Raw genomic sequence first — 13,708 nt, forward strand, 5'->3', positions numbered from 1 at the left:
TGAAGCGAGACGGCAGGGCCTGTCTGCTGCAGCTGTGGCGGGGGCCCGGTGAAGAGGGGGCCCAGCCTGGCGCTTAATAAATTTAAGTAATTACCCTGGGCTCGGTCGGGCCCCCCTCTTCAACGGGCCCCATACACCAGTCTTGGCTGTAATGCACTGTCGAAGGCCCTGGTTATCTATGGTGTTGCATGGGGTTGCAGGTGACATCTCCTTCGTTATCTGGTGTCAGTTATTCCATGACTGCAGATTGTGAATGTGACTGCGGTGACCACACAGCCCTGCCGTCCTGACAGTAGTGACTGCTGAGTCAGGGGCCGGTTCCTGTGCCTGCGGTGACGTCTGACTCATCACGTGCCGGCGATGTTACATGGATGATGATTCTAAAAGTGCAAACATGGAAGAAACTCAGAATGACAAATAAGTCAAAGGCGAAAGTCACCGGACGCAGATAATTCCGCTGAGATTCTACAATTTACCGCAGTGTTCACATTGTTATTTTTTAATTTTGGAGGAAAAAAAATCTAATGTTTTTTATTCTCTATGAGCAGAAGAGGATCGTTGTGGATTTATAAATAGTGAGCGTATTAGTGTCGGCAGTGTGCCCCCATTATTAGTGCCGGCAGTGTGCCCCCATTATTAGTGCCGGCAGTGTGCCCCCATTATTAGTGCCGGCAGTGTGCCCCCATTATTAGTGCCGGCAGTGTGCCCCCATTATTAGTGTCGGCAGTGTGCCCCCATTATTAGTGTCGGCAGTGTGCCCCCATTATTAGTGCCGGCAGTGTGCCCCCATTATTAGTGCCGGCAGTGTGTCCCCATTATTAGTGCCGGCAGTGTGTCCCCATTATTAGTGCCGGCAGTGTGCCCCCATTATTAGTGCCGGCAGTGTGCCCCCATTATTAGTGCCGGCAGTGTGCCCCCATTATTAGTGCCGGCAGTGTGCCCCCATTATTAGTGCCGGCAGTGTGCCCCCATTATTAGTGCCGGCAGTGTGCCCCCATTATTAGTGCCGGCAGTGTGCCCCCATTATTAGTGCCGGCAGTGTGCCCCCATTATTAGTGCCGGCAGTGTGCCCCCATTATTAGTGCCGGCAGTGTGCCCCCATTATTAGTGCCGGCAGTGTGCCCCCATTATTAGTGCCGGCAGTGTGCCCCCATTATTAGTGTCGGCAGTGTGCCCCCATTATTAGTGCCGGCAGTGTGCCCCCATTATTAGTGTCGGCAGTGTGCCCCCATTATTAGTGCCGGCAGTGTGCCCCCATTATTAGTGCCGGCAGTGTGCCCCCATTATTAGTGCCGGCAGTGTGCCCCCATTATTAGTGTCGGCAGTGTGCCCCCATTATTAGTGCCGGCAGTGTGCCCCCATTATTAGTGCCGGCAGTGTGTCCCCATTATTAGTGCCGGCAGTGTGCCCCCATTATTAGTGCCGGCAGTGTGCCCCCATTATTAGTGCCGGCAGGGTGCCCCCATTATTAGTGTCGGCAGTGTGCCCCCATTATTAGTGCCGGCAGTGTGCCCCCATTATTAGTGCCGGCAGTGTGCCCCCATTATTAGTGCCGGCAGTGTGCCCCCATTATTAGTGCCGGCAGTGTGCCCCCATTATTAGTGCCGGCAGTGTGCCCCCATTATTAGTGCCGGCAGTGTGCCCCCATTATTAGTGCCGGCAGTGTGCCCCCATTATTAGTGTCGGCAGTGTGCCCCCATTATTAGTGCCGGCAGTGTGCCCCCATTATTAGTGCCGGCAGTGTGCCCCCATTATTAGTGTCGGCAGTGTGCCCCCATTATTAGTGCCGGCAGTGTGCCCCCATTATTAGTGCCGGCAGTGTGCCCCCATTATTAGTGCCGGCAGTGTGCCCCCATTATTAGTGCCGGCAGTGTGCCCCCATTATTAGTGCCGGCAGGGTGCCCCCATTATTAGTGCCGGCAGTGTGCCCCCATTATTAGTGTCGGCAGTGTGCCCCCATTATTAGTGCCGGCAGTGTGCCCCCATTATTAGTGCCGGCAGTGTGCCCCCATTATTAGTGCCGGCAGTGTGCCCCCATTATTAGTGCCGGCAGTGTGCCCCCATTATTAGTGCCGGCAGTGTGCCCCCATTATTAGTGCCGGCAGTGTGCCCCCATTATTAGTGCCGGCAGTGTGCCCCCATTATTAGTGCCGGCAGTGTGCCCCCATTATTAGTGCCGGCAGTGTGCCCCCATTATTAGTGCCGGCAGTGTGCCCCCATTATTAGTGCCGGCAGTGTGCCCCCATTATTAGTGCCGGCAGTGTGCCCCCATTATTAGTGCCGGCAGTGTGCCCCCATTATTAGTGTCGGCAGTGTGCCCCCATTATTAGTGCCGGCAGTGTGCCCCCATTATTAGTGCCGGCAGTGTGCCCCCATTATTAGTGTCGGCAGTGTGCCCCCATGATTAGTGTCGGCAGTGTGCCCCCATTATTAGTGCCGGCAGTGTGCCCCCATTATTAGTGCCGGCAGTGTGCCCCCATTATTAGTGTCGGCAGTGTGCCCCCATTATTAGTGCCGGCAGTGTGCCCCCATTATTAGTGCCGGCAGTGTGCCCCCATTATTAGTGCCGGCAGTGGGCCCCCATTATTAGTGTCGGCAGTGGGCCCCCATTATTAGTGTCGGCAGTGGGCCCCCATTATTAGTGTCGGCAGTGGGCCCCCATTATTAGTGCCGGCAGTGGGCCCCCATTATTAGTGCCGGCAGTGTGCCCCCATTATTAGTGCCGGCAGTGTGCCCCCATTATTAGTGTCGGCAGTGTGCCCCCATTATTAGTGCCGGCAGTGTGCCCCCATTATTAGTGCCGGCAGTGTGCCCCCATTATTAGTGCCGGCAGTGTGCCCCCATTATTAGTGTCGGCAGTGTGCCCCCATTATTAGTGCCGGCAGTGTGCCCCCATTATTAGTGCCGGCAGTGTGCCCCCATTATTAGTGCCGGCAGTGTGCCCCCATTATTAGTGTCGGCAGTGTGCCCCCATTATTAGTGCCGGCAGTGTGCCCCCATTATTAGTGACGGCAGTGTGCCCCCATTATTAGTGCCGGCAGTGTGCCCCCATTATTAGTGTCGGCAGTGTGCCCCCATTATTAGTGCCGGCAGTGTGCCCCCATTATTAGTGCCGGCAGTGTGCCCCCATTATTAGTGCCGGCAGTGTGCCCCCATTATTAGTGTCGGCAGTGGGCCCCCATTATTAGTGTCGGCAGTGGGCCCCCATTATTAGTGTCGGCAGTGGGCCCCCATTATTAGTGTCGGCAGTGTGCCCCCATTATTAGTGTCGGCAGTGTGCCCCCATTATTAGTGCCGGCAGTGTGCCCCCATTATTAGTGCCGGCAGTGTGCCCCCATTATTAGTGTCGGCAGTGTGCCCCCATTATTAGTGCCGGCAGTGTGCCCCCATTATTAGTGCCGGCAGTGTACTCCCATTATTAGTGCCGGCAGTGTGCCCCCATTATTAGTGCCGGCAGTGTGCCCCCATTATTAGTGTCGGCAGTGTGCCCCCATTATTAGTGCCGGCAGTGTGCCCCCATTATTAGTGCCGGCAGTGTGCCCCCATTATTAGTGCCGGCAGTGTGCCCCCATTATTAGTGCCGGCAGTGTGCCCCCATTATTAGTGTCGGCAGTGTGCCCCCATTATTAGTGTCGGCAGTGTGCCCCCATTATTAGTGTCGGCAGTGTGCCCCCATTATTAGTGCCGGCAGTGTGCCCCCATTATTAGTGCCGGCAGTGTGCCCCCATTATTAGTGCCGGCAGTGTGCCCCCATTATTAGTGTCGGCAGTGTGCCCCCATTATTAGTGCCGGCAGTGTGCCCCCATTATTAGTGCCGGCAGTGTGCCCCCATTATTAGTGCCGGCAGTGTGCCCCCATTATTAGTGCCGGCAGTGTGCCCCCATTATTAGTGTCGGCAGTGGGCCCCCATTATTAGTGTCGGCAGTGGGCCCCCATTATTAGTGCCGGCAGTGTGCCCCCATTATTAGTGTCGGCAGTGTGCCCCCATTACTAGTGCCGGCAGTGTGCCCCCATTATTAGTGCCGGCAGTGTGCCCCCATTATTAGTGTCGGCAGTGTGCCCCCATTATTAGTGCCGGCAGTGTGCCCCCATTATTAGTGCCGGCAGTGTGCCCCCATTATTAATGTCGGCAGTGTGCCCCCATTATTAGTGCCGGCAGTGTGCCCCCATTATTAGTGCCGGCAGTGTGCCCCCATTATTAGTGCCGGCAGTGTGCCCCCATTATTAGTGCCGGCAGTGTGCCCCCATTATTAGTGCCGGCAGTGTGCCCCCATTATTAGTGCCGGCAGTGTACTCCCATTATTAGTGCCGGCAGTGTGCCCCCATTATTAGTGCCGGCAGTGTGCCCCCATTATTAGTGTCGGCAGTGTGCCCCCATTATTAGTGCCGGCAGTGTGCCCCCATTATTAGTGCCGGCAGTGTGCCCCCATTATTAGTGTCGGCAGTGTGCCCCCATTATTAGTGCCGGCAGTGTGCCCCCATTATTAGTGCCGGCAGTGTGCCCCCATTATTAGTGCCGGCAGTGTACTCCCATTATTAGTGCCGGCAGTGTGCCCCCATTATTAGTGCCGGCAGTGTGCCCCCATTATTAGTGTCGGCAGTGTGCCCCCATTATTAGTGCCGGCAGTGTGCCCCCATTATTAGTGCCGGCAGTGTGCCCCCATTATTAGTGCCGGCAGTGTGCCCCCATTATTAGTGCCGGCAGTGTGCCCCCATTATTAGTGCCGGCAGTGTGCCCCCATTATTAGTGTCGGCAGTGTGCCCCCATTATTAGTGTCGGCAGTGTGCCCCCATTATTAGTGCCGGCAGTGTGCCCCCATTATTAGTGCCGGCAGTGTGCCCCCATTATTAGTGCCGGCAGTGTGCCCCCATTATTAGTGCCGGCAGTGTGCCCCCATTATTAGTGCCGGCAGTGTGCCCCCATTATTAGTGTCGGCAGTGTGCCCCCATTATTAGTGCCGGCAGTGTGCCCCCATTATTAGTGTCGGCAGTGTGCCCCCATTATTAGTGCCGGCAGTGTGCCCCCATTATTAGTGTCGGCAGTGTGCCCCCATTATTAGTGCCGGCAGTGTGCCCCCATTATTAGTGCCGGCAGTGTGCCCCCATTATTAGTGTCGGCAGTGGGCCCCCATTATTAGTGTCGGCAGTGTGCCCCCATTATTAGTGCCGGCAGTGTGCCCCCATTATTAGTGCCGGCAGTGTGCCCCCATTATTAGTGCCGGCAGTGTGCCCCCATTATTAGTGCCGGCAGTGTGCCCCCATTATTAGTGTCGGCAGTGTGCCCCCATTATTAGTGCCGGCAGTGTGCCCCCATTATTAGTGCCGGCAGTGTGCCCCCATTATTAGTGCCGGCAGTGTGCCCCCATTATTAGTGCCGGCAGTGTGCCCCCATTATTAGTGCCGGCAGTGTGCCCCCATTATTAGTGCCGGCAGTGTGCCCCCATTATTAGTGCCGGCAGTGTGCCCCCATTATTAGTGCCGGCAGTGTGCCCCCATTATTAGTGCCGGCAGTGTGCCCCCATTACCATTACCCCCCCCTTTAATGAGAGGCTTCCAAACTCTCAAGATGGAATCCATCCGACCTGATTGCCACCTCCCGTGTGAACAGACCCTTACCAGAAACGCATGCGGCCTGCGGACACACCACACATCTCCTAAGCACCAACCTGTGGACTACATTTAGGTGTTAAGTCGAGGGGGTAGCTCCAGCCGCACGGTGGTAGGGCTGATAATTTTCATCACACGGTATGGACCCAGCCTCCTAGAGCCCCCGAATGGACACTTTCACATAATGTTACTAGTGACCACCCCTACAAGGTCATTCACACACAGGTCTGGACCTGGACATTTATTACCACGCATATGTTTGGATACTGGCAAATACCCTTACTGCAAAGCCATCCTCTCAGGAATCACGGCCGCCCCCCTCTGACCACCACAACGGGGAGGACACCGAGGCCTAAGATTACCCTGAGGAGAGGGATGATTGTCCATGCCTCCTTTCACATGAGGCTTAGAGACCCCGGAAGAAGAGACAAGACTAATGGAGGAGATATAGACCATCCTTCTCCAAATGGTCTGGGGGTTTAGAGACCTTACACTCAGGTAACACGGGAGGAGAGGGAAGGGAATCCTCTCTAGATGCCAGAAAATCCTGGGCTGGCAAAGAGGGGATAATGGAGGAAATATACAAGCACTGGTCGCCTTCCTCCATAAAACCAGGGTAATGTGGCTTAAGGGCAGATGACGTCCTACTGGAGACAGATGGACAAGACCCAACATAATGACCTTTGTTACCAGAGAAAAAGCACACCGCCATCCTACAGCGAACCACAGGTGACTTAGCATGAGGGGAAACCCCACCACCTGCATGGGTTCATCCAGCTGTACCAGTGGGACCTCCCTCTGAAGATGGACAATGGGAAACTTGGTCCTGGTTGACCTCTCCCTAAAGTGTCTATCCACCCTTATCGCCAGAGACATGGCGTCATTTGGAGCAGGCTACTGCACCAGAGAGTCCTTCAACCGGCTAGACAACTCCTGAAAGAACTGACTCCGGAGAGCTGCATTGTTCCATAGGGTGTCTGTGGCCCACCTCTGAGCAATTCTCTTCAGCTGGCTGTGCACCCTGCTGTAGACTGAGGAGGTGGAATTCCACAAGGGAGATGCTGTCGTGATCACCATAGACTAAGGCCAGGTTCGCAAAAAAATTGTCTACCGCCCACAAAGCAAACAATCGGCCGGCAACGAAAAAGGCCCAAGACTGGGGATCTTCCCGCGATAAGGAGACTATGATCCCAACCCGCTCACTCACTCACTCCCTGATGAACAAGGGTGAAACTTAAAATAAAGCTTGCACGCTCCTTCAAAAATGTTAAACTTGTTGCGCCCTCCCCAGAAAACCTGTCTGGAAGGTCAATTTTAGTTTCAGGCAACGTCTGACTTGCTACCAACAGACCCGCCATGTGGTGCAGATGCTGCACAACCTGTGCACGCATCTTCACCCCTTCCTGTGGCAGGGTCTGCAAAAGTTGAGCCAAAGCCGATACCTGAGCCATAAAGGCGCTGCAGAAACAGTTGGGCCAGTAATTATGTCACGAAGACTGGATGACAAAACTGTGACACCTAAGCTAACCCTCAGACTACAGACCCTGCGCTGTCCCTCAGCTCAGAGGTACGCTTGATGGTAGCGAGGTCTGAGTCACCAGCATGTCCCTGATTCCTGTTTTAGCCCTGATGTAATTGCCCTTCCCCATCTCCATGAGGGGTGAGATGGGACCGTAAACGCAAAACCCACAACCACCGGTAAACAACAACTCATACACACAGCAATCACACAAAGGAGCCACTAAAAGAACACACAAGGGGAAACAACATAAAAGGGAAAAAGTAAACAGACTACAAGGTAACTACCAAACAGCACACCATGACCTGCTGCAGCCCACAACACAAAGCCAAGAGAGGGTTTCTCCAGCTCCTTCTACCTCCTGGCCAAGCTTCCAAATGAATGAAAATAACCGGCCCCCTCTGGTGGAGGTAGAGGGTATATACAGGACCTGCGAGTGGTCTAAATCAGAAACACCTGACCAGGAGTCAGGTCTTGCTGGAAGGTAAACTGACATTAACCCTCTCCTCTCCAAAGGAAAGGGAATCCATTTAATCAGCTGAGTCCTACAAGATAAAGTGAGACTCTGACCCAGAACCTGTCACTAAACTCCACAACAGAGACAAACCTTGGCACATTATTAGTGTATGCCCCCATTATTAGTGCAGGCAGTATGCCCCCATTATTAGTGCAGGCAGGGTGCCCCCATTATTAGTGCAGGCAGTGTGCCCCCATTACTAGTGCAGGCAGTATGCCCCCATTATTAGTGCAGGCAGTATGCCCCCATTACTAGTGCAGGCAGTATGCCCCCATTATTAGTGCAGGCAGTGTGCCCCCATTATTAGTGCAGGCAGTATGCACCCATTATTAGTGCAGGCAGTGTGCCCCCATTATTAATACAGGCAGTGTGCCCCCATTACTAGTGCAGGCAGTATGCCCCCATTACTAGTGCAGGCAGGGTGCCCCCATTATTAGTGCAGGCAGTGTGCCCCCATTATTAGTGCAGGCAGTATGCACCCATTACTAGTGCAGGCAGGGTGCCCCCATTATTAGAGCAGGCAGTGTGCCCCCATTATTAGTGCAGGCAGTATGCACCCATTATTAGTGCAGGCAGTGTGCCCCCATTATTAATACAGGCAGTGTGCCCCCATTACTAGTGCAGGCAGTGTGCCCCCATTTATAGTGCAGGCAGTGTGCCCCCATTATTAGTGCAGGCAGTGTGCCCCCATTACTAGTGCAGGCAGTGTGCCCCCATTATTAATACAGGCAGTATGCCCCCATTATTAGTGTAGGCAGTATGCCCCAATTAATAGTGCAGGCAATGTGCCCCCATTATTACTGCAGGCAGTATGCCCCCATTATTAGTGCAGGCAGTATGCCCCCATTATTAGTGTCGGCAATGTGCCCATATTATTAGTGCAGGCAGTATGCCCCCATTATTAGTACAGGCAGGGTGCCCCCATTATTAGTGCCGGCAATGTGCCCCCATTATTAGTGCAGTTGGTATGCCCCTAATATTAGTGCAGGCAATATGCTTCCAATATTAGTGCAGACAGTATGCCTCTAAAATTAGTACAGGCAGGGTGCCCCCATTATTAGTGCCAGCAGTGTGCCCCCATTATTAGTGCAGGCAGTATGCCCTCATTATTAGTGCCATTACAATATGTTCTGATTGTTTGCTGCAATGTCTCAGTGCAGAATTAATTCACCAATGTCAAAAATTGTAAAGAAGCAGCACTAAATGTGAGAGAATAATAAACACGTAATGGAGAAAAGACTCAAATCATCAATATTTATAAGAACCAAAGGAACAAATGAAAAGTAAGAAATGAAGAGGAAAGAGACTGCAGGGAAGAAATAAAGAGAAAAGAGACTGCAGGGAAGAAATGAAGAGGAAAGAGGCTGCAGGGAAGAAATGAAGAGAAAAGAGGCTGCAGGGAAGAAATTAAGAGGAAAGAGGCTGCAGGGAAGAAATAAAGAGGAAAGAGACTGTGGAGCAGAAATGAAGAGGAAAGAGACTGCAGGGAAGAAATGAAGAGGAAAGAGGCTGCAGGGAAGAAATGAAGAGGAGAGAGGCTGCAGGGAAGAAATGAAGAGGAAAGAGACTGTGGATCAGAAATGAAGAGGAAAGAGACTGCAGGGAAGAAACGAAGAGAAAAGAGACTGCAGGGAAGAAATGAAGAGGAAAGAGGCTGCAGGGAAGAAATGAAGAGGAAAGAGACTGTGGATCAGAAATGAAGAGGAAAGAGACTGCAGGGAAGAAATGAAGAGGAAAGAGGCTGCAGGGAAGAAATGAAGAGGAAAGAGACTGTGGATCAGAAATGAAGAGGAAAGAGACTGCAGGAAAGAAAAAAAGAGGAAAGAGGCTGCAGGGAAGAAATGAAGAGGAAAGAGGCTGCAGGGAAGAAATGAAGAGGAAAGAGACTGTGGAGCAGAAATGAAGAGGAAAGAGACTGAAGGTAAGAAATGAAGAGGAAAGAGGCTGCAGGGAAGAAATGAAGAGGAAAGAGGCTGCAGGGAAGAAATGAAGAGGAAAGAGACTGCAGAGAATAAATGAAGAGGAAAGAGACTGCAGGGAAGAAATGAAGAGGAAAGAGGCTGCAGAGAAGAAATGAAGAGAAAAGAGACTGCAGGGAAGAAATTAAGAGGAAAGAGGCTGCAGGGAGGAAATGAAGAGGAAAGAGGCTGCCGGGAAGAAATGAAGAGGAAAGAGGCTGCAGGGAAGAAATGAAGAGGAAAGAGGCTGCAGAGAAGAAATGAAGAGGAAAGAGGCTGCATGGAAGAAATGAAGAGGAACGAGGCTGCAGGGAAGAAATGAGTAAATAGGCTACAGAAAAGAAATGAAGAGGAAAGAGGCTGCAGAAATGAAATGAAGAGGAAAGAGACTGCAAGGAAGAAATTAAGAGAAAAGAGGCTGCAGAGACGAAATGAAGAGGAAAGAGACTGCATGGAAGAAATGAAGAGGAAAGAGACTGCAGGGAAGAAATGAAGAGGAACAAGACTGTGGGAAGAAATAAAGAGGAATGAGGCTGCAGGGAAGAAATAAAGAGGAAAGAGACTGCAGGGAAGAAATGAAGAGGAAAGAGACTGCAGGGAAGAAATGAAGAGGAACAAGACTGTGGGAAGAAATAAAGAGGAATGAGGCTGCAGGGAAGAAATGAAGAGGAAAGAGGCTGCAGGGAAGAAATAAAGAGGAATGAGGCTGCAGGGAAGAAATGAAGAGGAAAGAGACTGCAGGGAAGAAATGAAGAGGAAAAAGACTGCAGGGAAGAAATGAAGAGGAAAGAGACTGCAGGGAAGAAATGAAGAGGAAAGAGGCTGCAGGGAAGAAATGAAGCGGAAAGAGACTGTGGGAAGAAATGAAGAGGAAAAAGGCTGCAGGGAAGAAATGAAGCGGAAAGAGACTGCAAGGAAGAAATGAGGAGGAAAGAGGCTGCAGGGAAGAAATGAAGAGGAAAGAGACTGTGGGAAGAAATGAGGAGGAAAGAGGCTGCAGGGAAGAAATGAAGAGGAAAGAGACTGTGGGAAGAAATGAGGAGGAAAGAGACTGTGGGAAGAAATGAAGAGGAAAGAGGCTGCAGGGAAGAAATGAAGCGGAAAGAGACTGCAAGGAAGAAATGAGGAGGAAAGAGGCTGCAGGGAAGAAATTAAGAGGAAAGAGGCTGCAGGGAAGAAATAAAGAGGAAAGAGACTGTGGAGCAGAAATGAAGAGGAAAGAGACTGCAGGGAAGAAATGAAGAGGAAAGAGGCTGCAGGGAAGAAATGAAGAGGAGAGAGGCTGCAGGGAAGAAATGAAGAGGAAAGAGACTGTGGATCAGAAATGAAGAGGAAAGAGACTGCAGGGAAGAAACGAAGAGAAAAGAGACTGCAGGGAAGAAATGAAGAGGAAAGAGGCTGCAGGGAAGAAATGAAGAGGAAAGAGACTGTGGATCAGAAATGAAGAGGAAAGAGACTGCAGGGAAGAAATGAAGAGGAAAGAGGCTGCAGGGAAGAAATGAAGAGGAAAGAGACTGTGGATCAGAAATGAAGAGGAAAGAGACTGCAGGAAAGAAAAAAAGAGGAAAGAGGCTGCAGGGAAGAAATGAAGAGGAAAGAGGCTGCAGGGAAGAAATGAAGAGGAAAGAGACTGTGGAGCAGAAATGAAGAGGAAAGAGACTGAAGGTAAGAAATGAAGAGGAAAGAGGCTGCAGGGAAGAAATGAAGAGGAAAGAGGCTGCAGGGAAGAAATGAAGAGGAAAGAGACTGCAGAGAATAAATGAAGAGGAAAGAGACTGCAGGGAAGAAATGAAGAGGAAAGAGGCTGCAGAGAAGAAATGAAGAGAAAAGAGACTGCAGGGAAGAAATTAAGAGGAAAGAGGCTGCAGGGAGGAAATGAAGAGGAAAGAGGCTGCCGGGAAGAAATGAAGAGGAAAGAGGCTGCAGGGAAGAAATGAAGAGGAAAGAGGCTGCAGAGAAGAAATGAAGAGGAAAGAGGCTGCATGGAAGAAATGAAGAGGAACGAGGCTGCAGGGAAGAAATGAGTAAATAGGCTACAGAAAAGAAATGAAGAGGAAAGAGGCTGCAGAAATGAAATGAAGAGGAAAGAGACTGCAAGGAAGAAATTAAGAGAAAAGAGGCTGCAGAGACGAAATGAAGAGGAAAGAGACTGCATGGAAGAAATGAAGAGGAAAGAGACTGCAGGGAAGAAATGAAGAGGAACAAGACTGTGGGAAGAAATAAAGAGGAATGAGGCTGCAGGGAAGAAATAAAGAGGAAAGAGACTGCAGGGAAGAAATGAAGAGGAAAGAGACTGCAGGGAAGAAATGAAGAGGAACAAGACTGTGGGAAGAAATAAAGAGGAATGAGGCTGCAGGGAAGAAATGAAGAGGAAAGAGGCTGCAGGGAAGAAATAAAGAGGAATGAGGCTGCAGGGAAGAAATGAAGAGGAAAGAGACTGCAGGGAAGAAATGAAGAGGAAAAAGACTGCAGGGAAGAAATGAAGAGGAAAGAGACTGCAGGGAAGAAATGAAGAGGAAAGAGGCTGCAGGGAAGAAATGAAGAGGAAAGAGGCTGCAGGGAAGAAATGAAGCGGAAAGAGACTGTGGGAAGAAATGAAGAGGAAAAAGGCTGCAGGGAAGAAATGAAGCGGAAAGAGACTGCAAGGAAGAAATGAGGAGGAAAGAGGCTGCAGGGAAGAAATGAAGAGGAAAGAGACTGTGGGAAGAAATGAGGAGGAAAGAGGCTGCAGGGAAGAAATGAAGAGGAAAGAGACTGTGGGAAGAAATGAGGAGGAAAGAGACTGTGGGAAGAAATGAAGAGGAAAGAGGCTGCAGGGAAGAAATGAAGCGGAAAGAGACTGCAAGGAAGAAATGAGGAGGAAAGAGGCTGCAGGGAAGAAATGAAGAGGAAAGAGACTGTGGGAAGAAATGAGGAGGAAAGAGGCTGCAAGGAAGAAATGAGGAGGAAAGAGGCTGCAGGGAAGAAATGAAGAGGAAAGAGACTGTGGGAAGAAATGAGGAGGAAAGAGGCTGCAGGGAAGAAATGAAGAGGAAAGAGACTGCAGGGAAGAAATGAGGAGGAAAGAGGCTGCAAGGAAGAAATGAGGAGGAAAGAGGCTGCAAGGAAGAAATGAGGAGGAAAGAGGCTGCAGGGAAGAAATGAAGAGGAAAGAGACTGTGGGAAGAAATGAGGAGGAAAGAGGCTGCAAGGAAGAAATGAGGAGGAAAGAGGCTGCAGGGAAGAAATGAAGAGGAAAGAGACTGTGGGAAGAAATGAGGAGGAAAGAGGCTGCAGGGAAGAAATGAAGAGGAAAGAGACTGGGAAGAAATGAGGAGGAAAGAGGCTGCAGGGAAGAAATGAGGAGGAAAGAGGCTGCAGGGAAGAAATGAAGAGGAAAGAGACTGCAGGGAAGAAATGAAGAGGAAACAGACTGCAGGGAAGAAATGAAGAGGAAAGAACTGTGTTAAGAAAGAAATCAAGACTTGATAAATGATACTCAGGGCTTTTATATAAAGGTAAACAGCAGCCGAGGATTAGAGCAAAAGCTGAACAGAGCAGAGCGGCTGCTGATGGGAATTTACATAAGAAACCAAGTATCTGCACAAAATCCCCCACCAAGGAGGGAAAGTGTGAGAATGGTCCGCAGGGAGAGTGGACACAAACGTAGCAAACTCTCTGAGGATGAGGAATGTTCAGACTTTCTTCTCTGCTTACTGAGGTTTGTTACAATGTATCAGTGCAGATCTGCAGCCAGGAGGATTTCCTAATACTGACACACTGCAACAGATCTGCTGCGCCGAGCAGAGATCCCACCAGGATGAGGAACAGAAACTCAGACACACAAGGAAGTTGCAGGAGTTTTCATTGATGAAGCTTCTGTTACATAAGAGCAGAGCGCGTTCTATAAATAGTGACGATCAGCAGCTAGCACATCGCACCGCTGCCGCTGATCACACACAGAAGCCGCCGCCGTCCGCACTACATCCCATCATTCTCTACGGCAGGAATTCCCCGAATATTCCCACCATATAATCACCCCTAGTAACCAGTATAACCAGTAACATCTGTCAGTGTGGAGTCGTGTTCAGCGAGATCCTCGGCGACATATAGGACCTGTATATATAC

At 50.7% G+C, this 13,708-nt stretch overlaps 1 protein-coding gene across 1 annotated transcript in view; it reads right to left on the reverse strand.

Moving 5' to 3' along the window:
• The window catches only part of SLC35F6 (solute carrier family 35 member F6), a 56,904-nt gene that overhangs the window by 19,776 nt on the left and 23,420 nt on the right, over nucleotides 1–13,708 (reverse strand). The window lies entirely within an intron of this gene.

Source organism: Anomaloglossus baeobatrachus, chromosome 3 (genome assembly GCF_048569485.1).
Source record: "Anomaloglossus baeobatrachus isolate aAnoBae1 chromosome 3, aAnoBae1.hap1, whole genome shotgun sequence".
Classification (NCBI taxonomy): domain Eukaryota; kingdom Metazoa; phylum Chordata; class Amphibia; order Anura; family Aromobatidae; genus Anomaloglossus; species Anomaloglossus baeobatrachus.